The following is a 26282-nucleotide window of genomic DNA, read 5'->3' on the forward strand; positions in this document are numbered from 1 at the left end:
TTTAATTTCTCTTTTTCCTTTGTGTGCAGTGTGGTGTCTGGACCTCACAAGAGTCTGACCGCCCTTCTTTTGGTGAGAATTCTCACCTTTCATCCTGGTTTTGCTTATTGTTCCATCCTCCCAGTTAACTTTGGGAGAAGACCTCTCTTGCCCACCTCTACAGGCATATCATGAGTAGTGTGAGCTACTCATAGTGGTCCCATTCTCCTTACCAGGGATTGATTTAAGTAAGTTCATGTGATTGAAATCCTGTCAGTGAGACATGTGAAGAAGTTGGCCAGGGGACATTTGCAAAGGCTGTTATTCTCAAATAAAAAGATATAATGCCTATTTTCTTTTCCTTTTGGATCTGGAAATGTGTTCATAGTGGACACCTAGAACTGCTAGAGTTCGTGTGAAAACATTACAAGACACATCACTTGAGTACAGTGATTCATAGTCCTGGAGTCCTGGAGGTCAAGTTGAACTGCTGCATCAACCAGGGGACTTTTCTTCCACATAACTTTTTTGTATGTGACATGATTAATCCTTTCTAGTTTCAATTTCTTTTAATTTTCTCTTCTGTTACTTGAAGCTCCAAGCATATTCAGTCCTTTCATTATTTTAATTCACATGCAACTTCTGCCAGTCAGTGATAACCTTAGCATTGTTTCTAATATCTTCTCTATGGAGTTATAATATAGAACTAAAATATTTTAAAGTAATTCATAAACATAAGCAAAAGCACATACCATGGTTGATATAAAAAACAAATTGTGTTCTAAAATTTTATCCTGGATTAAGGCAGCAGCACTCAGCAGCATTTTTTTTGCAGTGGGCTTAACACTGTGTTGGGCTGGCTTGGTCATGTGATTTTTTTTTTTTTAAGTGAAGCTCCCTATTCCCTTGCACACAGAAATCTGTTTAGCTAGTCTGTTTTTCAAACTCCATCTTGCTGATAAAAGTAACATTTTATTTTCATTGGCTGTTTTCCCTTTCTGCATTTCAAATGAATGCATTAAGAACTGCTTTCCCATAGTATTTGTTACTGAGGACAGCGTACTTAACCAAGGTTTTTGAACAGGTTGAGAAACTTTGCCACGGATTGTTAGAATATATTATTGGTTGGACTAGATGGCTAAGATAAAGTATGTTCAGTTTGTGGCATTGAACTCATGTCTCCCAGTTTTGTCTCCCTGTTTAGTCTCCCAGATTTATACTTTATAGATGTGGACAAGTTTTTATTTCGTGCATGGTTTTCTTTCTATACACCCAGTGGATGTTATTTGCTGCTACAAAGTAGTATCTGTTTTTAATACTTCATTGAGAGATAATTCGTGCACCATACATGTATTTAAAATTCAAAGGTTTCTAGTATATTTAGACTGTGCACCCATTGCCAAAATCAATTTTGGATCATTTTTATTATCTCAGAAAGAAACCCTAGGCCCATTCTCATTACTTTCCATTTTCTTCCCTTGTTTTTCTCTTTCCTCAGTTATAAGAAACCACTAATATGTTTTCTGTCTCTGTGGATTTGCCTTTTCTAGACCTTTCACATGGACTGAACCCTTTCACGTAGCATGCTTTTAAGGTTCATCTGTGTTGTGAGCAGCATTCTTCATTCCTTTTTATTCCAATGTATGTCTATACACAATTTTATTTATTCATTCTTCAGTGGAGGGAAATTTGACTTGTTTCTACTTTTTGTCTGTTAATAAGTACCTAGTATTGTGATCTAAAGTCACCCCTTAGCTTCTTTCAGTTTGTATTAAAATTTGCAATGTCTTCTGATTGTATTCAACACTTAGGGATGATGTTTTCATGTGTGAAACTTTGATCACTGACCGCTTAATTTCTTAAAATGTATTTATGGCCACACACATACACACACACACACATACAAGAAGAATAAGAGAGAGAAAACTCAGCACATATCCAAACACAAATGCCCATGTACATAAATCCTTGGATTTAAAAAGTTAGAGAAATTCATATGTGAATATATTACCTTTAACACAGATGTTAATTGTAATCCTGGGTTTAGATTTAAATAGGAAAAAAATACATTGAAATGTTTAATGTTTATTCTTAAATGTCCAGGATAAGACCATGATGACAGCTACCAGCTTGTTTTTTTATGATTTTGGAAAGGCATGAGAGGGGTAGATTTTTATCGTTCCTCATACACAGTGAGTTTTGTACCTCTTTGCCTTCCCCATTTAGATTTTGGTGAGGGTAGCAGGGAGCTTCTGTATTTGTTTTTCTAGGAACAGGAGAAGAAACTGTCTGGATTTCTGTGCTTTCCCCTGAGCAGGGCGTGTGCTCTGGCTCCATTTTTGCTGGGACACACCCAGCAGGAGCTCTGCAGCTTGCCTCCTCTTGCCTGCTGCCATGGTAGCTCATGATGGAACTGGAGTTTAGGTTTCCTGCAGGATAGGGTAGTAAATGCAAGGACCATTCTAATTGTTTATTCTAATTCCATAGCTACATAACTGTGTCTCCAGGAAGAACAACTGTAGAGACTGGAGATCGCCATTCTTCAGCCCCTTATGTTGAGGCCCACATGATCTACTGGTGGCCCATAGATTGCATGTGGATACACAGATGATCACCAGAGCCATCAATATCATTCTTTTCTGCTGCCAGGACTTTGAGGAACAATTGATCTACTATAACAACATGAAACAGCATTGGTTTGATTTGAAATATGACCCCCCGCTTCATGTCTTTGGAATCTCAGATTTCCTTACATGGAAATGTATTCTGTGAAAATTGCATTAATTGCATCTAAATACAGCTCATACTTGATTGCCTAACAGCGAACTGTTAGCATGCTTTGAGCTTTGAGTAACAGAATAACAAACCAGAAGGATTAACTACTCTTTCATTTGATTTATTATTAATTCAACAGATATTTACGAGAATCTGAAAACTGTTGAGGGTTGTGCTGAATAAGATGCAGAAAGTGACTTTTAATCAGATCATTGTCTAGGTGCTGATAAAAACATTTTAACACTATAAGGTAAACTTCATGGTAATAGGGACTTTGTTTTTACTAAGCATTGTACTTCCTAGCACAGTGCTTGACATGCAGTAGGCACTCAAGGGATATTTGTGCAATGAATTAATGCATAATTATAACAGGTAGTCCAGTGCTGTAATAGAAGTATGAGGGATACAGAAGAAAGTGACTTTGCCTTGGTAGTGGAGTTCTTTTGACTGATATGGTAGGAAGATATGGGTAGGGAACTAAATGATGAAAATCATTTCCCATATTCCAGATATCATAATGACTAAGTTATTTAACACTCGTATTAACTGAGGTAAATAGTGTTATTACTTCATTGTATAATGTTGGAGAGGAATGCAGATGTTGGCATATGGAGTGATTCTGAAGTAGACAAGACTTCTTGGTAGGACACAAGAAGCACCAACCATGAAAATCCTTCATGTAGCCCCTTACTGGGAACTTTTTATGAAGATCACATTTCGTTTTAATGTGGTTGGGGAAGACAGAAGCTGATTCTGTGTGGTTAAGTGTTGAGAATATTTAAACTGGTTGTTCGAGTGTTGAGTAAACTGAGGAATGAACCATGACTAGCTCTGTTTAGACATTTCCTCATGACAACGATGCAGCCTCTGATGACAGAACCATTGTAACAGGAGTTATAACCTGCAGAGGAATGTTGGCGCATGGAATGAATCTTTGTAGCAGACAAAGATTTCTTGATCAGGACCCCGGAAGTACTAACTGTGAAAACCATTGATAAATTGAACTTCATCAAAATTAAAAATTCTGCTCATTGCAGGACACCATTAAGGTAATAATCTGCAAATTGGGGGAAATATTTTATCTCTATCAGTATCTTGAAAAATGACTTTTATCTTGAATATTTAAATTCCTACAACTCATCAATGAAAAGATGAAAAATCTAATATTTTAAAATAAGCAAAATAATTGAACTGACACTTCACAAAAGATGACATACAAAATGTTGATTAAAACATGAAAGATGTTATATTCATACAGTGGAATACTGTTCAGCAATGAAAAGAAGAAACTGCTAATCCGTGCAATGTCATGGGTGGGTGTTGTAAACATGCTGAGTCAAAGACGACAGATTAAGAAGTCTACATACGCTGCGATGTGACTCATATGAAGTTGGAGAATGGATAAAACATTCTGTGATGTTAGAAATCAGAAAGTAGTTGCCTGGGGGAGAAAGAAAAATTCACTAGAAAGCATGAAAGATCCTTTTTTGAGACAGATATGTCTGTGTGTTGCTTTTAGTGTTGGCTATGAAAGTATTTGCGATTCTGAAAACTCATTGTATTGAACACCTAAGATTTGTGTGTCATTTTATTGTGTGTTAATTTAAGTTAAAAAAAGGACAGACATGAGAGCAGTAACAGTAGTTTTCTCAGAATTCTTCTAGTTAAAACATGGAAATCTATAAACATTGATGTGTCTGCGTCTCTGTAGTATGCTGATTTTAAGCCATTTGGGTATAAACTGAGGAGTGGGAGAGCTGGGTCAAATGGTGGTTCCATTCCACATTTTCTGAGGAATCTCCACACTGCTTTCCATAACGGTTGCACCAATTTGCAGTCCCACCAGCAATGCATGAGTGTAACTTTTTCCCCACATCCTCTCCAACATTTATTGTTGCTTGTATTCTTGATAATTGCCATTCTGGTTGGAATGAGATGAAATTTTAGAGTAGTTTTAATTTGCATTTCTCTAATCGCTAGAGATGTTGAGCACTTTTTCATGTATTTGTTCATCAATTGTATATCTTCTGTGAAGTGTCTGCTCAGTTCCTTAGTCCATTTATTGATAGGGTTATTTGCTTTTATGGTGTTGAGTTTTTTGAGTTCTTTATATGTCCCGGTGATTAATGCTCTATCTGAGGTGATGTTGTAAAGATTTTCTCCCATTCTGTAGGCTCACTTTTCACCTTATTGATTGTTTCCTTTGCTGAGAAGAAGATTTTTAGTTTGGAATCCATCCCATTTATTGATTCTTGACTTTACTTCTTGTGCTTTAGGTGTCTTGTTAAGGAAGTCAGTTCCTAGACTGACATGATGAAGATTTGGGCCTACTTTTTCTTCTATTAGGTGCAGGGTCTCTGTTCTAGTGTCTTGATCACCTTGAGTTTTGTGCAGAGTGACAGATAGGGATTTAATTTATTTTGATAAATATGGAATTCCAGTTTTCCTAGTACCATTTCTTGAAGAGGCTATCTTTTCTCCAGTGAATGTTGTTGGCACCTTCGACTGTGAGATAACTGTATTTATATGGGCCTGTCTCTGTGTCTTCTATTCTGTACTATTGGTCTGTGTGACTGTTTTGGTGCCATGCCTTTTTTGTTACTATAATTCTGTAGTATAGTTTAAGGTCTTGTATTGTGATGCCTCCTGCTACATTTTTCTTGCTAAGACTTGCTTTGGCAATTCTGGGTCTCTTATTTTCCAAATAAATCTTATGATTGCTTTTTCTATTTCTATGAAAAAATAGGAAAAACAAAAAAGGGGGGAAATTATTCACAAATATTTTATTATAATATACTGTTGTCTGTGGCCCTATCTATACCTTTATATATAAATATACACACAGGATTTAGATTATTAATGCAAGTTTCACAAAAAAACATGGAAATCTAAATTGAATAGATAGATTTTTCTCCTTCATGGGACTTAATGGAATTATTTTAATTAAGAATGAACAAAATTCACACAGTGAACAGTTTTACATTTTTGGATTTGTTCATTGTATATGAAGTTCTCATCTGCTGTGTGTGTGCTGTGTCTTCACTGGAAGAGGGAAAACTGTTCAGAGGCACACGGGAATATGTTCTATTGGGGAGATTGCTGTGACTGAGCATCTGCTGTGACCAGAGAGGTGCTGCAAGACTACCTGTTGCAAGAAAGAATTGGCAAGAGATAAAGTGGTTTGGGACTAAGTGAGCATCACATGCTAAATTAAATCTTCCAACTGTGTCTTTTAGGAAAAGAGTATCCAGTAATGTTTTTAAATGGGGAAGTGATTTTTTTTTACCCTTCAAGAATTTGACTTATGGAGAGTAGGCCAAAGTTTGGAGAAACTAGTGGCAGGGACATTGGTATATGGCTGTGGTATTTCTGCTATACAGCAGTTAGCCTACAACAAAATACCCTTTAAATATGAATATTGTACCAGATTTTCATGCATGACTGTAAAAATGAGATTTAGACCCTTGTTTCCTTTGAAATATGTTTTTAAAATACTGTTAAGTTCATCTTTCACTTGCTCGTTTTGATACTTTTTGCATTATTATTATCTTCTTTATTATTGTCATATAATTATCATTCTTTGGGGCAATAACAGGTAACTTTATCATGATTGTGAAGTTCAACTATTAGTGCTATTTCATTGTAAAACATTTTGCTTTTTTATATTTGAAGTAGAAAAGCTATTAGTTAATATTTTGTGTATATTTTCTGAAGTTTTACATTACTATTAGACATATTTCTTTTTATAAAATCATAAATACCTTTCTTAGTGAACTTGTAGACAAGAGAAGAGTAGAAAAAAACCAAAAAAGAAAAATTGGTCATGGAAGCCATAGCTTTTTTTTTTTTTTTTTTTCTTTTAGGGAATTATTGCTTTTGGAAATATATTTTAAAGTTTCAGCAAACACCTTTGCAGAAAGTGATTTATTTAAACAATATTGCTATGCCAAGGTAAGGGTTATACCAGTAACATAGCAACTAAAGGTACACATTTAATTTTGTGAGAAAGATGGCAAGAAAAATGTCTTGAGCCTGAAATGATTGTCCGTTGCCAATTCAATAATATTAAATATGTCACACGAAGGAAAACCACTGGTTATGGTGGTGATTCTTATAACATTTTAATCTAAATAATATGATTTTCATCATTCATGTTTAAAAAGTGTAAGATGTATATGTATTTGTATATACATATCTATATATAATACATTTAGTATGTATCTGTGTACACATACATATACAGTTTAAGAGATGCTTCATCTAAAAAAAGGGAAAATTATGGAAACAGATGACTATATTATTTGACTAATGACTTACTCATACGCAATTTCATTTAAAAAGAACTAAAGGTGGTGGAGGAAAAACGTGGTTTGGCACTTGAATGTCATAAAGCAGAGTTAATATACTTTATTCAGTGATCCTTTATGAAAAAAATATGAATTCTCAGGAAACTAAAGCCTTTTTTGTTGTTGTTGCTCTAGGTAATGTTGTTGCTTGAGGTAAGAGTAAGACTTGGACTGTATTTTCTGAAAAAAAAAAAACTTAATGAAATGGTATGTATTACTTTTCTTTCAAAAATAAATATATTTTAATGACCACTTATTAAGTTACAGTGGTTCATTTCCAAGGTCCCCAAACCACAAAAAATTAAATATAGCTTAATTTTGACTTTACCTAATATAACATGAAGACTTGACTTTGGGTATGCTTAGGCATATGCTACTGAGAAGATTCCATTGATGTCAAATGAGTATGTTACTGTCAAGCACTGTGCGCACATTGAAAGTGGATATGTGAGCCAGGAGTTATGTCACCTTGTGATTCTGAAGGCACAGTAGTCATTAGTGGTATTGTGAACTTACACAAATTGATCTTTTAATTTTCTTTTAACAGTGATCCTCAAATGTAATCCAGATATTATAGTTTACCCTGGACTGAGGGTTTTCCCAGAACATGGGGCATTCAGTGCTCAAACCAGGATAGTCCCAGACAAAACCCAAAAGACTGATTATTCTATGTCCTTAAGAACCTTTCAAGAGGTTTGTGAGATTAAAACAATATTTGTCATAATACTTAATTTTTCACTTTCATTTTTACTCAAGTATAGTAGAGTTTTCAGAGTCTACAAGAGGAGTGATATTGCAACATGTAATTTAGAAGCAGGTAGGAGAATCCATCTGTCTTTTATTTGGTCAGGCAGAAAGAGATTTGCAAACATAAATCAAGGACATTCTTCTCATTGCATTTTCTTTATTTTGAAAAGCAGTTTTTTTCATAAAAATGGTTTCTTATTTTGCTGTGTAACAGACTAAATATTTTTCTTTTCTTTATTGGTGCATCTTAATTATACATAATAGTAGGATTCATTATCCAAATTTATACCTGCATATAACATATAATTACTTTTCTTTTTAAATGAAATATTTCATAAATTCCTGTTTTAATTTCTAAAACAGTAAGTATCAGGAAACATAACCAAGTCAACAAAGACTCTCTGGTGCTCTCCATAATCTTAAAAAAGCATTAAAAGGATCTCAAGACTGCAAAGTTTGAGAAACACAATTTTAGAATATTTTTACCTGGAAGAAGGAACTTTTATTTCATTCATTGGATCTTTTAGCAGCCCATGGAACTAGAAATCCTTGTCTTCATTCTGTTCCCTCAGTGTGACCATGCTGCTTCCCTATGTCCTTTCTGGTCATTTCCCCCGCCCATGGTGCCTAGGATTGAACCCAGGGCCTTGTGCTTGCAAGACAAGCACTCCACCAACTGAGCTATCTCCCCAGCACCCTCTATGTCCTTTTCATGCATGTTGAGTAATGGAGGGTCACTCCGTTTACTTTGGTTTGATGTCACTCCACTCAGAGTAGCTAAGGCCATGAGAACCCTAATGGAACAACAACCCTTTTGTGGGGACACACAGGACAGAAACAGTTCTATCAAACCAAACATCTAACAAAATTAATGGAAAGTATCTTATAAATAGTAAATGTACTTTTGTTCCCTCCAAACTACCTTAGTTTTGCCATTGTTCCTGTTAGCATATTATACCTGTTGTTAATATTAATGAATATAGATGCTCTACTTGACTCCACCTAGCAGATGTAAGACTGGGAAATTTTGATTTCCTTCACTTTCTGCATTGGGTTGGTGTTAGTAATGAAACTAACAGGACTCTGCAGAGCTGAGCATGTGCTCATGGAGCATTGGAGGATTGGCTCATAGTGGTCAGTGTAGAGACTTGACTGAGCAGCTTTGGAGCTGGTGAATATTTTGACTGCATAGCCCTAGTAGAACATCTTCTGTGTTAACCTTGCAGCCTAAATGCTAACCTGAGGTTGATGAATTGTGATAGAAATTGGACTATGACCATAGCTATAAAATCCTTAATGTCTACTCAGGACAGTATAGATGCATGGGCAAAATATAGCTATCTGATCATCTTTGTGTTGCAATAAGTTGATATAGAGCAACATTGGTAGTTTTAGAATATTTTAGGAAGTTAATTGACAAATCTTTGATGTAGTTAGTTTTGGTGGTGCGGATTTCATGCTGATTCTTATAAAAGAGAGTTTTTTTCCCAAAGATTTGCCTTCCCTGATGAGATTTAGTGAAGAGAAATTATTTCTTTGTAAATTGTTGTAAAATATCCAAGTTACAACTTTCAGCTCTATTTGGTTGCCATATTGAAGAATGTTCCTTAACATGAATAGTTTGGACAAACTAGATATTTAAAGAACTTTATCTATTCAACTTTTATCTATTATCTCCTAAGTGCCATATACTATCTCGAAGGAATTGGCAATTAGGGGATTCAGAAGTAAATACATATTTTGAGTACAGAGTTCATACTAACTATATCCATAGGTTAAGCAGAAGGCACAAAATTTTCCATGTCCGAATTGTGAAATATAATTTTTTTCCAAAGTGGGAAGTTTTTTGTTTTTAATATATGTTCAATGTAAAAAACTCAGGAAATGCCCAGCATGGTGGTTTATACCTGTAATCCCAGGGGCTCGGTAGGCTGAGGCAAGAGTATCACATGTTCAAAGCCAGCCTCAGCAATTTAGTGAGGCCCTAAGCAACTTAGCGAGATCCCCGTCTCAAAATAAAACGCAGAAAGGGCGGGGGACGTGATTCAGTGATCAAGTACTAGGTTCAATCCTTCAGTACTAAAACATTGAAATACAGTAAATAACTAACATCAGTTACGTGGCTACACAGCTTATCCTCATTATTTATGGATCATTTGCTTACTTGATAAAATTTATTCATAGCTCCAAGATAAATTCTCAGGAACATTTCATGGTCACACATAGCTGCAAAAACTTTAAGTCATCTAAAATATACATGTCCCCAGCTGAGGTCAAACAAGGTGATAATCTTTCTTGTTTTGGTTCCCATATTGTAAATGAGTATTCCTTTTGAAGTCAGCTTAGTGCCAAATTTTTTCCAGTATTGTGCTTTTAGTTCGTCAGTTTGACTGTTTAAAATGGCTCCCAAGTGTAGAGCTAAATTCTGCATGGTACTCCTAAGTGCAAGAATGCTATGATGAATCTTAAGGAGAAAAATACTTGTATTAAATAAGCATTGTCCAGGCATGAGAAGTGCTGTTGACCTTGAGCTCAAAGTTAATAAATCAGCAATACATTTCAATGAATGGTATTTAATATAAGCATACTTAAAACAAGGTCAGGTATTGATGGGATGAAAATGCTGTTGCTGGATTCTTCCAGGAATCAAACCTTTTATATTCCCTAGGAGCTATGGATCAGCATTTGCTAGTTTGGTTTTGGTGGCAACTTCCAGAACACAAGTACTGCAAATAATGAGAATCAACTCATTGGCTTACACTGGTCAGTATGGATACTTGACTGAGTAGCTTTGGATCTGGTGGATATTTTGATTACACAGCCCTAGTAGAGTATCTTCTGCGTTAACCTTGCAGAATCATGTTTATTTCTTTTTTAAAATATTTTTAGATGTTGACAGACCTTTATTTTATTCATTTATTTTTATGTGGTGCTGAGAATCGAACTCAGTGCTTCATACATGGTAGGCAAGCACTCTACCACTGAGCCACAACCTCAGCCCTCATGTGTATGTCTTTTAAACTATTTTTGTAAACATTTATGCACATGATTTTTTAAAAAGTGAAATAGAGGAAACTGTACATGTCATTTTGCTGTTTATTAAACATCAAAGCTCAGCATCTGTGCATCATGATAAAATACACCAAGAATCTAATTCTAGTGTGACTGTCATAATTGATTTACATATCTCTATATATTGTTTCCACTTTTACTCTATTTTCAGAAATATCATAATAAATAATCATCTTTCATACATGTAAACTTCCTAGGAGAAGCATACTATCTGAGATTATGATATTAAAGGACATTCCAGCACCAACATGCAATTTTAATAAATTTTGTTATAGAACAAAACCATGTTTGTGTAACATTTCATTTTAATACAGCAAATTTGGGGGAGGAAAGATCAGGAGGGATAAAATATATGAAACATACTGTACTCTACCTGATACACAATAGATCAACAAATGTGGCTATTCCAAATAAAGATGATTTAGCCTCATTTTTAATGTGCCAGAGCCTAGGCTTACTTTGAAGAAAGGAATAACTTTTTTGACAATTTGCTGCCTTCTTCTTTTAGAATGGTAGACATTAATGTTGCATCTCAAAACAAGAAGCAGTGTACTAGGTGGCAACTACAGAGCAAGGGTGAATATAGAATGAAACAAAGAAAACTAGAAATACCTATCCTGAGAGCTTGATGATGGACACTTGCCTTTAGTACTGAACTTGCAGCTGGAGAGATGCTTGAGATCTTAATGCCTCTTGCAGCCAGGGTGTGGTTCTTGATCAGAAGCTGACATTAATAATTAGGATCAGCTTTGGTTAAAGCTTATTTTTTCCACATAAGAAGATCATCAGGAAAAAGAGTGTATTTCAGTCCTGTAGACTGTCTTGGGCTGACTCAGCCACACAGCAATCCTATAAACAGAGGATCCTGCATTGAAAGAATGAGAACTGAGAACTGTATGTTCTTTGCCTTCCAGTTGAAGTGGAAGCGATGCTGTTCCAATGCAGAACTAGCTTTTGTTAACTTTAAGAACTGGATCTATTATGTATTTCCTGAAAATATTATAAATGCCATAAATATTCTGAAGTACATAAAACATTTGGCATATAATATACCTTTTTTTCTTTTGGTTTGAGCTTAATATAATGATTATATAGAAAATATAAAAAGGAAAAACTCACTGATCAATTTTATTATTGTTCCTTGTTGCCCTCAGTATAAAATGAGGAAAGTGGGCTTAAGGTGATTTGCAAAATCACTCTCAATCCTAAAGTTGTTTTTATTAGTTCTCTTTGATAATTATTATTGTCATCTCTACTTAAATTTTCAATGAGGAAGAATGGTATAGTTGTCAGGATCCTGGCAAGGAGCAATTACATTCTTTAATGGTTTAACTGAGCAGGCACAGTGGTGCACACCTGTAATCCCAGTGACTTGGGAGACTGAGACAAGAGGATTGCAAGTTTGAGACCAGCCTCAGGAAATTAGCAAAATTCTAAGCAGTTTAGACCTTGTCTCAAAATAAAAAATTAAAAAGATCTGAGGATGTGACTCATAGTAAAGCACCCCTTGGTTAAGTCCCCCTGCCCTCCCCCAAAATAAAGTTTAACTGAGAGGATTTTCTTGAAGGAACTGCTTGCAGAGTTGTGGGCAGGTGTAAGAAAACCACCATGGGATATGAGACACTCAGAACCTTTCAAGAGCAAGACATTATTGTCACTTGACAATAGGGTCAAGGTGGAGAAATGGTATTAAAACCAGAGCTATGGAAGGGTATACCCAAGGGAAAGACAATGCCACTGTCTAATCCCTGGGTGGCAGGCAAAGAAAGTAGAAACAAATACTCAACGTCTCTCATGGAGGATGCGGTGGGAGGATTTCATGATCCAGACTAAGAAGCAGTGCATATCACTCCCACCCACATTCCATTGGCTAGTATTTGGATACACCCAATTGTAGAGAAGACTGGGAAATGCAGATCTATGTGCCCAGGAAGAAGTAGAAAACACAAGTATTGGTGAATTGCAGTAACCTCGGCTACCGAGGGTCAGAAATAACTCCCAACTTTCTTCTGGGACACTTGGTGGACTGTGGTTGGGAAGCTGTCTTGGGTTTTCTTTTTGATTGTTAACGTCTTTGTCATTTAACATCTAGCTTTTCCTCTCATTATATTTGTTTTTCATAGGCTCTGTCTTGGTTAAATTAGAATGCACAGATCTTATGTATCTCCTCCTTCCATTTCTCTCTTGCAGATATCTCTCTTTACTCTCTGTGTTTTCTTCATAATATTTATCACTTTATCAAAGTACAACATTCACATACCTACTTACTTATTTATTGCCTTCACTATACTTTACACTTAATGGGGTAGCAACTCTCATGTTCCTCACTATATAATAGTTTCTGGAACAGTAAATGACAGTAGGGATTCAGAAATAATTCTTCAGTGGAAAGTGTCAGTGGATCCCATGACCATGTTAGCCTTCATGTTATAATTCTTGCTTCCCAATTCTGTTCCTGCCTCATGGGTGTTCTATGGCTTTGTTTGTCTCTTTCCTTTCAACGTTTACTCTATTGTCTCTAGTTTGATCTGTGTTTTGCTTTTTGGTTGTTTTATTTGGTCTCATGAAATAAATCTCACTGATGGAAACAAAAGCCACCCTAAAGTCGTAACTTCACAACCCATGTTCCATAATCCAGTTTCCTTCTGTGTGGTTACTTTTTCATTGTTGTTGTTGCTGATGTCTTTGAGTTCCTTTGCAATTGGTCCCACTCACTTACTGTTATAACATCTTGCCTCATCTCAGGATTGACCTTCTATTCCAGCATGGATTTCCCCTTGAGTTCTTGTAACAGTCTTGGATGAGTTGTCTCTATTACCAGACATTCCTTCATTTAGCTCTACAACTTGGAACTGTTAAAATAATTCGTAGGATCAGATTTTTGCCATCATTCTTTGTGTGTACTTTCTCTACCTCAACTCTCACTTCATTCCTCCAGGTTTTATTGATATGGAACAAATCACCTGAAACAAAGGATATAAAACAATAGCTCTTTTATTATGCATATGGATGTTTTTGTGTTAGGAATTCAGAAAGGCTAAGTGTGGGTGACTTATCTTTGCTACAGAATGTCTGTGTCATCTGGGAATTGTTTAAAAGACTGAGTGGAGCAACTGAGCCTTGGGCAACTCTGGAGGCTTCTTCATTCATTTCAGGAGAGGGAGGCTGAAGCTACAAGGTATCTTCTCATTGAGCTCAGAAGTAATACTTCCACCACATTCATTTGGTTCCAAACCAGCCAGGAAGCTGACCTGGATTCAATAGGCCAGCTTAGTACTCTCTCTCTTAATAAGGGAGCCTTAAATTCACTCTGTTTAACTCTGAGTTCAAAATGCCCTGAGGCTTATTCATTGTTGTCCTGTGACCAGAAGCATTGCACTCTCTGGGAATTTATTAGAAATATTGACCCTCTGGCCATTGAATGAGAATCTGCATTCTGACAAGATGCATTTGCATTTTAAAACTTAAGCAACACTTCCCTGTAGACAGACACCCTGATATGGGCTTTCCATAGCCATCCAGCAGGTGAAGGCATGCCAACTTAAGGGAGAGTTGAACTGGTGTGGAATGAACTTCTCTCTACAAACAGAATTTCCATACTTTATGTCTGCCATTACTAATTTTTAACTCGGTTCATGTTGATTGCGATCTAGCTTATCTTTTAGGAGTGGTGACTCTCTTTAATGTGTATCCTCAAAATAGATATAACAATTTCAACTTTAATAATTATCTATCACTAATATCCTTGAGGAAGGTTTGGATCAACCATGTACTTTGGTGTGTATAATAATGTTATTTTGAATAATTTGTAAGATAATAAAGTTAGGGCCTTTGGGGTTTTACATTTTCCTTAAACTTTTCTTTGATTGTTGGAATTTGTGAAGCTTTGTACAACAACTTATAGTTGGCAGATATTTATTTTCTAGTGAATGAAAGAATATGATTCTTAGGGTTCTTTATAAATAAAATTGTTAAACTTAAGATATCTTTTTTTAATTAAAAATCATAAATTTACATAGGACAATGTTGTTTGATTCATTCTGTTATTTTTTTTCCCTACCCCCCCACCCCTCCCACCCCTCTTTTCCCTCTCTACAGTCCTTCCTTCCTCCATTCTTACCACCCTCCTTATCCCTAACCCTAAACCTAACCCTAACCCTAACGCTAACCCCTCCTACCCCCCCTTATATGTCCTCATCTGCTTATCAGCGAGATCATTCGTCCTTTAGTTTTTTGAGATTGGCTTATCTCACTTAGCATGATATCCTCCAATTTCATCCATTTGCCTGCAAATGCCATAATTTTATCATTCTTCATGGCGTAATATTCATTGTATATATATGTCACAGTTTCTTTATCCATTCATCAACTAAAGGGCATCTAGGTTGGTTCCACAATCTGGCTGTTGTGAATTGAGCAGCTATGAACATTGATGTGGCTGTATCTCTGTAGTATGCTGATTTTTAAGTCCTTTGGGTATAGGCCAAGGAGTGGGCTAGCTGGGTCAAATGGTGGTTCCATTCCAAGCTTTCTGAGAAATCTCCATCTTGAGTCATTTTGGAAACTCATAAAAATCTGAGAAATGTATGTAGTATTTATTATATCTGACTCGATAAGTATTACATATTTTAATAATTATCTTGACTTTAATTCATAGATTCCATTTATTCATGTTTCCTTATGATTTAGTCATCTTAAAATTTGTTTTTGAGTAAGAGAATAAATATAGAAAACTTCATTTTCATTGGCACATTATTTTAAAGCACTTTTTTCTTAAACGATAATTTCCAGAAAACTTCTGTTTCTAGCACCAGCAATGCTGGTTCAATTGTAGGTGTTTCTTTTTTTTTTTTTTTTTTTTTTTTTTTTTGTGTGTGTGTTGCTGGGGATCGAACCCAGGGCCTTATGCTTACAAGGAACGCACTCTACCAACTGAGCTATCTCCCCAGCCCTCAATTGTAGATTTCTAATACCCATCTCACTCCTTCTGAATCAGACTTTCTGGAGTTTGGAACATGGGAAAAGATCTGAGGTTGGTACCTAAATTCTTTGAAATGCTAAAGTTTGTGACCTACTTTCTTTAGGAGTTAATTTATGTTAGTCTTATAATCATATTTCAGGTCATTGTGGTAATAAGTAGGTCTTGGGAGATTGGCAGGGGTGCAGGTTTTTCAAATTCAGCTTTCCTTGGAGCTCTAATATTAGAATGTAATTTCAATAAAAGAATAATTGATTTGGAAGGTATCTTAGAGATTACCTGAGTCAAAGTCTCATAATTTTTAAGATGATGAAACCACCTCACAGAGTTGAAATAAATGAAGAAGTCATACTACTTATTAGCAAAGCTGTGATCAGAACCCAAATCCTGTGTCAAGCAAGGCGGTGTCCCTCCTTTAAGCTAAGACTTGGCAGGTTCATCTTATCTTTAAATCTGGCAGTTATGTATGTTTATAACAAGAGATAAAGGAAATATGTAGCATTTAATTATAAGGGATCTATTGAGTATATTAATCAAGTTAATGTTTACATGTGTGATTTTATCTGAGCTTTATCTAATTTAAGTCTACTTTTGGAGATTTTTCTAGTATATTCTTATAAACCTTGTGACTCAGTAAAATTCCTAGGTAAATGCCTTACTATGAAAAACTCAAAGATACACTAGGGATGATTTATTCTCTTTTTGTAAAAGAGCCAAAGTTTTCGTAGAATGAATAAAATATTTCATATAGCATTAATTTCATTAATGTTAAATACTTAAGAAAATGATTTTACTAAAGAGTTATAACACTTTCTGAAAATTAGTATAAGTAAAACCTTTTCCTCACCCTTTTCCAAATTCAATTCACTTCTTGCCTTTCCTCCTTTGCTTCACTTCTTATGTCCCCATCATTTTCCCTGTGATTAGTACAATCATAATAAGTTTGGGCGAACCACAGTACCCATAATTTGTTTTAGGGGTTCAGTTAATGAACTGACTTTTAGATGACAAAGGATACTTAAAATTGTTGCATAATATCAGTTTTTCGATTTTCTATTTCCTTCCACAAAAGAAAAAAAATTCAAATTCATTTTCTATGCTTAATCTTTGGTATTTTACTTTTCTTTATAGAATTTTTGAAATAAACTTATTTTGACTATTGAGGTACAATATACCAGGCCTGTATATTAGGGTTGAGGGGGACTAATATGGGTTTTACTTGCAATAAAGGGCAGAATGCATCCTCATGAGCTCACCTGTCTCTTTGCCTCTCATTTGTGTTCTATATTTCATTTTGCTGACCATCTGAAATTTGAGCATAGACTTTGGTTGGATCAATCTTTTTCTTTTGTATTCCCTGTTTTTCCTTCTCTTACTGTATCTTCCAGCTTTAAGCTGCAGATTGATTTTCTTAACTCATTCACTGTGCCCCCTTAAGGTATTGTGAGAGAACCCTGGTCAATTCATGCCTGTGCCTTAGCTCTGTTTCTCATGATCTCATTTGGCAAGGGACAGAGAGGTCCACTTAGCCTCCACCATAATCAGCTCAGTAAATAGGGCATTTCTACAATTGTCTATGTTCATCAGCAGCAGAGGCTTGGAAAGAGCATTTGACACTGACATGGGGAACATGGTGGAATTTCTTGCACTCTACTCTCTCATCTCAACTGAGAAGCTCCTGCAGCCTTCAGCCAAGTCTATTTTCAGTTTCATTAAGAATTGTAAAGGGCAGTGATAAGGTGGGGAATGTCCTGTGTGAGAAGTAGGGTGGGAAGGAGGTAGTACCATATCACTCAAGGCTTTTGAAAATTGCCTCTGTTAACCCCTTCACATCTGTCCAACTTCTGATCTGCAGAATTTGAAGATAATTCATTTGTATTATTTTAAATCCTTACATTTGTAGTGATATGTTATAGCAACAATATAAAACTAGTGGTAGGGCTGATACTTTTCCCAGTCAATGTACTTTGTCTTTAGGAAGAATTAAAATGGAAAAAAGCAGAATATGTGACTGCTCTGATATTTTTTATTTGATTTGCTTTATGTCTTATGAAGCAACAATAGGTAATAAATAATAGGAAAAATGCCTCTTTGGGTCAGATTTGTCTTTTTTAATGATTAATGAAATTATAGCTTGGGTATGTGCATTTATTAATGTAGATAAAGAATGACATAGATCAAACATTCAAAATAAAATGCATTTTACATATTTTATATTTGTGTGTACATTGTACATTATGAATCACTAAGAAAGCAATACTTAGGGTTATGAACTGTCACATGTTGCCTAGAATGATAAAAATGATCATTTATCCATCTTTAGTGTTTCAGGAATTCTCTTATTTGTGTAATATTGGGTAAAGATAAACACTGTTAATAGGTTTTATTCTGTAATTTACAGATTTTCAGAAAATATTTTCTTGTTTCAGATTAAACTATAATGTTGTGTTAATTTTAGCATAAAGTAGAGGACATACGGTTCATCCAGCAAGTGCTCATCCATTCAATATGACAAAAATATGTGGCAGTTTATATGCATTCACACAGTAAGAAATTGAAAGTAGAATAAGACTGAAAGGAGAGGAAATAAGAAAAGGAAGAGCTAAGAGAAAGTTAGTTCCTGAGGATTCATGGTATGAGTTTGTCCTCAGGGAAGGGTTAAGATTTGACTCAGTTTTCTCACAGTTACTGATTAGTTTTATAATATACAGTGTTTATGACTAAAATGAATTGCTTCTTAGGAAAAGTGAAATTGTTTTTGTTACTAAGTCTGTGAGTTTTTTTTTTTTTTTTCTTCTGAATTCTCACACAGCAGACAGCGTGATATGAGAGAGATCTCAACAACAGCGTCATTACAGTGACAAACTTCCCAGGGCTCTTCTTGTGTAATCTCCCCCATTTTAAGTCAGTGTTTTAACACTTTGGTTTCATTGAGCAAAAACAATTCTCTTAGGTTTTGAAATAGCTGTGGCCTGTCTTTTAATGGAGATCTGCCAGGTAGAGATTAGAAAGACCTAGAGGAATTAGACTGGATATATGGAAAACCCAGAAGCCTTTAGGAAATCTTCCTAAAATTTTGTTTCTTGCGACATATATTTTGATAAGACATAGGCAGCTGAGGACTAAAGTTTACGCTGTCTAATTAAGGGACTGAAATGGGGATGTCCAAAGTCACTAGGGCCTTGTTCATACTAGGCAAGTGCTCTACCAATGAACTACATGCTGCCTTGCTTTGCAGAGACAGCGTCTTGCTCAGTTGCCCAGTCTGACCTCAAACTTGTGACCCTCCTGTTTCAGCCTCCTGAGTAACTGGATTACACCACACAGCATTTATGTTTTAAAGTTTAGTATTCCACCCATAGTATATGCTGCCTACAAAGCCTGTTCACTCCCTTTATGGAGGGGATTCTGCAGATATACTTTTAGTGTTATCAATTTGCAAGGGATTATGTTAGGTTGTTAAATGCTACTGATTGAAGAAAGCATCCCAGAGGCATGGGTGGATGCTTTAGTGGAATGCGGGCCAAACCCAAATAGAAATCTGTTTTTTTAATCAGATTTGATTTTTGGGTTCAGCTGACATCTTATTCAGTATTTCTTAATTTCTAGGCACATTTAGCATCATATATAATTATAATGCAAGGTTGGCAGTGTTAAGTACTATAGAAAGATAAAATGCTGGGCATTCAAAAGATGTAAAAAGTTCTGATTTTGGCATAAGGGAAGCATTTATGGAAATCAGTGGCATGGCTTAGGAGATATTTTAGCTACCTCTGAATTTTCCTAAACTCTATCTGCATGCCTCCCAAGTAACTAAGTTTCTTTAATCTCAATAGAAAAATGGCATTTTGGGCTTACAAATATAGCTTCAAATCAGCACTACTCACTCTACTTTCCAGCCCATTGCCACCATTTCCCCTCGCTAGGGCCTTCTCTATAGAAAATCTGGGTTTACTATTGAAGTGCCTCCTGGAATTCAGGAGAGGTTTAGAAATCATATAATACCATCTGTCCATTCTAATGATGGCATAGGAACATGACAGCATTGTTTGCTTGGTACATTGGTAGGATAAGTGTTTGAGGAAGGAGCACATTGGAAGGGTAGGTACCAAAATATATTTTCATGGAAATTTAGTGAACTAAGAAGTCATTGTTATACCAGTAAGATATGATGATGGTGTTTTTTGAATATGATACTTACAATTATTCTCTCACACACACATTATTGTAACATTATTTTGGTATCTTTTCCAGACAATTAAAATTTATTGCTTTTCTATGTTATGATCTAGTGTAAGACTATAATTAATTTATCACAAAATGATGAAGTTTCAGCTGAGTTATATACTATGCATTTTGTGCATATTTCATGGGATGCCAAAAAGACCTACCCAGTTCTGTTCTCCCTTTTTAACAAATTTGAAAACTGCAGTAAAATGACTTTTAGGTGTCACAGTTAAAAATGGAATGCTTACATGGTACAAATTTTTTTAGAATATCTGGCTTAGAATTTCCAAGGATACCTTAGTAATTTTTGAAAGAACATTTTAAAATGTCTTTAGACTGATTTTTTTCATCATGAATCAAGCTAAATACAATTTAATCTTTTCTTGGTGACTGATGTTTATTATTATAACATAAAATTCGTCTTTTACATTTCTTGTAGGACTTATTAGTTTGTAAAAAAAATTCATAGACATTATCTCATCTGAAACTCTCACACCCATTTTTCACATTTGCCATTTAGACTCTGATGAGGATTAGGAGGCCATCTAATCTAGTAAATTTAAAAAGGGCATCAATATCCCTATGAGCATCTTTCCTACTGAATTAGGAGTTTAACCCATGGAATGGCTTCTTCAGTCCTCAGAGGCTATCTGACTTAACTCTGGATTCTTGGCAGCGTATGAGTTGAGCAACAGAGCTGGAAGAGTTGACCAAATGAGAGGGGAATTATGCAGCTGACTTTTTAGCATAAATAATTGTTTAATAAATATTCCCTCCAAAATGCTGACTAGAAATATATATATGAAGAACTAAAATCAGATCTTTTAAAAATGTGCTTAATCCTGGTTTTAAATAATAAGCATCTTCTTTAATAAATCAGTGTTGAGGCTGGGCGTGGTGGTACTGACCTTTAATCCCAGCGACCTGGGAGCCAGCCTCAGCAATTTACAGAGGCCCTAAGCAACTTAGTGAGACCCTACCTCAAAATGTTAAAAAAAAAAAATCAAAGATGGGGTGAATGGGAATATCGTTCAGTGGTAAAGTGCTCCTGGGTTAAATCCCTGGTTCCACTAACCCCTGCCACAAAAAAATCAATGCTGGAAAATAATTTGGGAAATATTATATTATAATGTAATATAATATTATATATATATAGCATGCAGATTATATATATAATATTTCCTATATTGTTGCATGGAATTAGAATCGTAAATATGGAAGGATTTGTGTCATAAAGGCCAATTTAATAAATATTACCTTGATATCATACATAAGTGACATTAAAGATGAATTAAAAAATGATCCTGCATGTTTAAATAGAATCCCTTAGGGGCATGTGTAATCTTATGTGTGAAATTTCTAAAACTTCCAAGTTATAACTTAGAAGTCGTAAGTTTCTGGCAGCACTATTTATAATGCTAGTACCTAGAATGCCTTGGTCCTGCCTTTTTAAATTTTATACACATCAGGTTTTATTCCTGGAAGTCACTCATATGTAATAAATATATCCTGTGAAATAAAACTGTGGGGACCCAAGGACAGAGTGTGAGGTATTTAAAGTTAGGGTGTGACAAGGCATGGGCTTAGAACTTACAAAAACATCCTTCCTTGATGGTAGCCACTTAGTTAGTGCCTTGAAGGAACAAAGACAGGACAGAGTGAAGGGGAAGCTGAGGAGGTCTATTGGGATAGTTCCAGTGAACCTCCGCCCCATGTGGTGGAGCAGAAACAGCAAGACAGAGAGTTAGAGCAAGCCAGAAAAGTGGACAGGGCCAAGCCATTTGGGGCGTTGTAGGTCATCGTTCAGAGCTGAGATTTTAGGAATTTTCTAGGTGGTCATTTCCTAATGTTATGTGGGCATTTTTCTAAGATTTCTTCCCATAAATCTCTTTATTAACTTTTATTCTTCATTTCTTTTTCTTAATTTAAAGTAATTAAACAATGCATGATAACAACAACAACAAAAAAGTTCATTTCTTTTAACAGTTTTAGTTATTGCCTCTGAGAAGACACATTTCAAATCCAATGTATTTGTGGTTATGGACACTTCTTTGAATCATAGTCCTGCATTTCTCCATTGATTGTTGAGACATTTCAACACAATTTCACATGAACATGTTTAAAACCAAGTGACTCATCCACTTCTTCATGCCGTCCTGCTTTCCCTTTTGGCTTTTCAGTTTCCATGAATGAAAGCATTAATTTCCTAGTCATTCAACTTCAAATTTTAGGGGAGATCTTGGATTGCACCCTTCTCTTTTCCTTCATTCTTCCTTCTTCATTTTTTTCTTTTTCATTCAGAAATTATTCATTAAGGATCTGGTTTGTGCCAGGCACTGTTTTAGACACTTGGGACTCAAAGTGAACCAAATGGACCAAAAATAATTCCAGACCAGCAGGGGGGCTGTGAGACCAATGTTTAGTGAACAATGAACTTGGTAAGTTGTTAGGCTGTCTGGAAGGTTAGAGGGTCTATGTGGGTGGAAACAGTAGAACCAGGAAGAGCCTGGTATGCTAAGCTGGGGAAACATGTGGGTAGTCAGGTGTGCTTCTTTGATAAGTTAAACATAACCAAGGACTTAGAATAGGTATATGAGTTTGGCATGTTTAGTCCCTGGAAAGAGGGTTCCAAGTAAAGAGCCAGTGTAAAGGCCTTAAAGAGGGGAAGGACATGTCTGGGGCATCCAAGGATCTACAGGGAGCCCTGGTGGCTGGAGGGGAGGTGGCAAAGGCAGAGTGAGAGAAGAGGTAGCCCTGGAGGTGGAGGTAAAAATCAGGGAAGGAACTTGAAGGAACTTTGATTCCCAAGCTGAGTGAGAAGGGCAGCTATTTCAGGGTCCTGAGTAAATGAGCTTACAGTTTAAAACGCACCAAAAATTTTTTTTTTCTCAAAATCACACAAAAGTTTGTCCCTTCTTTCTCTTTTCCCTTTTCCCTTCCCATTGCTACTTCTGCCACCTGGACTGTTAATTTGGCATCTTGTTGTCTAGTATTCCATCTGTTTCTTAATCATCAGAAAGCTGAACACTGAGCTTTTTTCTAGTCTGTGTGATCATATTTTTATTTTTCCTGGATTCTCCATTTCTACCTGTTGAAATGAGCACTCCAGGTAATATGCATCCTCACATCCTTGTTCCCAGAGCACCCCAACACACTCACTCACCCACTGTCCTCAGGTGTGCCGTGGACTTTAGACCTCCGCTCCTACCTGAACTATCTCACCGCCAGTGCCTTTTCTCATGTCACCAGTATAGTGAGCCTCCCAAATTTGGAAAACTATCCTTAAGTCTCTAAAAATTCTTTATCCTTGCATTTATACCATCATTTATATAGTTTTTTCCATCAAAAATTTATTGAATACAAATTTTCTTCCAGCAATTGTACTTACTGGTGCTTAAGGATTCAAAGACTGATTAAAATGAACATGTTTACCTCAGGAGCTGATAGTACTGAGAGGCAGAGAAGAATAATTATTAACATGCATGTAAGCACAACCCTGAAATTTACACTAAGGACCATGAGAAAAAAGAACATATTGCTCCCAGTCAGAATGGTTGGCTTAGATGGTTCCTGATTTAGATGTAGTACCTAATATCTGTGGGGCGAAAGAGAGATAAAATCACTTTCAGAGAAGTACCAGGTTAAGAAAGTGTGGCATGGTGGGAATGGGGCTCTAAGCAGAATAAATAGCATTGCAAAGGCTTGGGGCTACAAGGGACTTGAGATTATCAAAGGCAAAACAGAACTGCACCAGGGTTCTAAGTCCAGGCCTGAGTGCAGCCAGAGTGTGCTTCTCAAGGCCAGTGGGCAGGGCCACATAATGCAGTACCTAGAAGGCTGTGGTATTGATTGTGGTTTTAAGGGCAATGGGAAACAATTGAAGGGTTTTAAGCAAGAGAGTGACATGAGCTTATTTGAGGTTGAGACTTCCATCTGTTCATCAAAATGTGTTTGCCTCTTCTCCCTGGGCATACAGCCAGATTTCATTTCCTGGCCCTCTTCACAGTTGGCTGTGAGCCACGTAACTGTATCCTATCCATGGAGTACAGAACTTGTAAATATCATGACTAGGGCTGACTTGTGAAAGTCTCCCCGTGGCTTCCTCCTTTTTCCTTGCTGACTGGGCAGACTTTGGACCCATATTGAAATGGGAGAGCCACTGCTAGAGTGAACTCCCACATCTGAGTGGAGCAGAACCCAACCCAGCTGACCCTATCCTGTCCTGAGTCTTCATATGAGCAAGAAACAAGCAGCACTGATGTTTTGAGCCTTATGTGCCCAGTCCATTTGTTAATCACATCCTAGTTAGTCCAGATTGATACAGTTATTCCAAAGGTCAATTTTGGTGAAGACTTGTGAACAATAGCAGTTTGCCAAAGTGAAAGTTTGTTACAATGTGTTCCAAGGAAATTTTGGTTGAAATAGATACTATATAGAGAAATCATTGTCTCCTACTGATATTCTGCTCTGTGTAGTGAGATTATTAAAGGGAAAAAAAAAATCTTACTTCATTTGTTTCTCAACTACAGTATCATATCACTTACTTTATGGACTTTCTGTAGCACACCCCACTGAATACCTTTAGTCATGTATTTTATTTTTTGTACTAGATTTAATCAACTAGAAGGCAGCTGAATTATATCTTATATTTCTCATTTCTATGGTATCTACTACAGTACTTTGTTTAAGGAACTATTTTCATTAAGCTTTGCTTACAGTAATAAATAAAAGTGCTGACTCTCAGATTTCTTACCCATTGAGTTATTGGAGATCATGCACCCAGTGTCTTACTTTGTGTCATGTGGCTGTAACAAAATACATGACACTGCATACTTTATAAAGGAAAGAGATTTATTTAGCTCTGGTGGCTAGAAATTCCAAATAGCATAGTTCCAGTGTTTGATAAGAGTCCTTGAACTGGGTCACTGCATAGCAGAGAAAGCAGAATGGGAAATAGCTAGGGCCAGAGAGGGCCAAGCACATTGGGTACCTCACTTGATAACAATCTGCTTTCTTGAGAACTAACTTGATTCTCCCAGAACTACATCAACACCTCCTGAGGGGGTTGCCCCCTGGCCTATTCAACGTCCAGTAGACTCAACCTCTTAAAGACCCACCACTGCTAAATGCTATTGCATTGGGAACCAAGCTTCCAGCACATGAGCTTCTGGAAAATACACTCAGACCCTACCTAAACCATAGCACCCATCTCTTGCTTATCACTGATAGTGCCTTAACCTGACTTAAATATACTTTGCTTTAAGGAACATCTTAAGGAGGTGTTTAGTTATATTAAATTTTGTTTTACCTGTGATCTAGTGGGGAATGTAACATTATGGGGCCTGAAAGTTGAGTGTTTACCTAGCAGGTATGGAAAAGTGTCTTCATAAGGCACACAGGCTAATCCTCCCTGCTCTCCTCATTACTTTCAAGTGGGTTGTGCATTGCTCAGAGCTGCTGCTTCAGTTGCTCTATTTCCACCCAGAGTCAGGAACTCATTTGGGAAAATTGCTAGAATCTATGAAAAGTCTCAATGTAGTGAGTTTTTGTAACCCAAATGAACAATGATGAGCATGAACTAAGGAAGCATCAGTGGAAACAGAAGGGTGGGAGAAGAATGTAGAAGACTACAAAACATGGCAACTAAATGGATTTGGGGTCAAGAAAACATTAGAATGATGACGAATAATGAAATACCCATGCAGATTGTTTTAGTCAGCTTTGTGTTGCTGTGACCAAAAGACCTGACAAGAACAACTTAAAGGATCAAGGTTTCCTTTGGCTCACAATTTCATAGGTTCAGTTTATGGTTGGCTGACTCCATTGCTTTGGGTCTGAGGTAAAGCAGAGCATCTTGTCAAAGTAATTCCAGTTTACATACTAACACATTGCTTCCTCAACTTTGTTTTTAAGTAAATCTGTTGATTTTAAAATTAATAATACATGTTAATGTATATGGCCTTCAAAGTGGAAGTATGAGCTGCAACTACTTGACTTTAATGTGGTTTTGATATTTAAGGAGAATACATTTACACAAAATCATTTGTCTTCAGCTACAGCACTGGATATAGTTTCGGTACTTTCTGAATAATTGAAAAATGAAGTCGGGTTGGAAAAAGACAACCAGTAGAGAGACGGAAGGAATGGGAGAGAAGGAT

At 36.2% G+C, this 26282-nt stretch overlaps 1 protein-coding gene across 3 annotated transcripts in view; it reads left to right on the forward strand.

Annotated features, from left to right (window-relative positions):
• The window catches only part of ADAMTS3 (ADAM metallopeptidase with thrombospondin type 1 motif 3), a 280780-nt gene that overhangs the window by 110772 nt on the left and 143726 nt on the right, over positions 1-26282 (forward strand). The window lies entirely within an intron of this gene.

This window comes from Sciurus vulgaris, assembly GCF_902686455.1.
Source record: "Sciurus vulgaris genome assembly, chromosome: 9".
In the NCBI taxonomy this organism is placed as follows: Eukaryota; Metazoa; Chordata; class Mammalia; order Rodentia; family Sciuridae; genus Sciurus; species Sciurus vulgaris.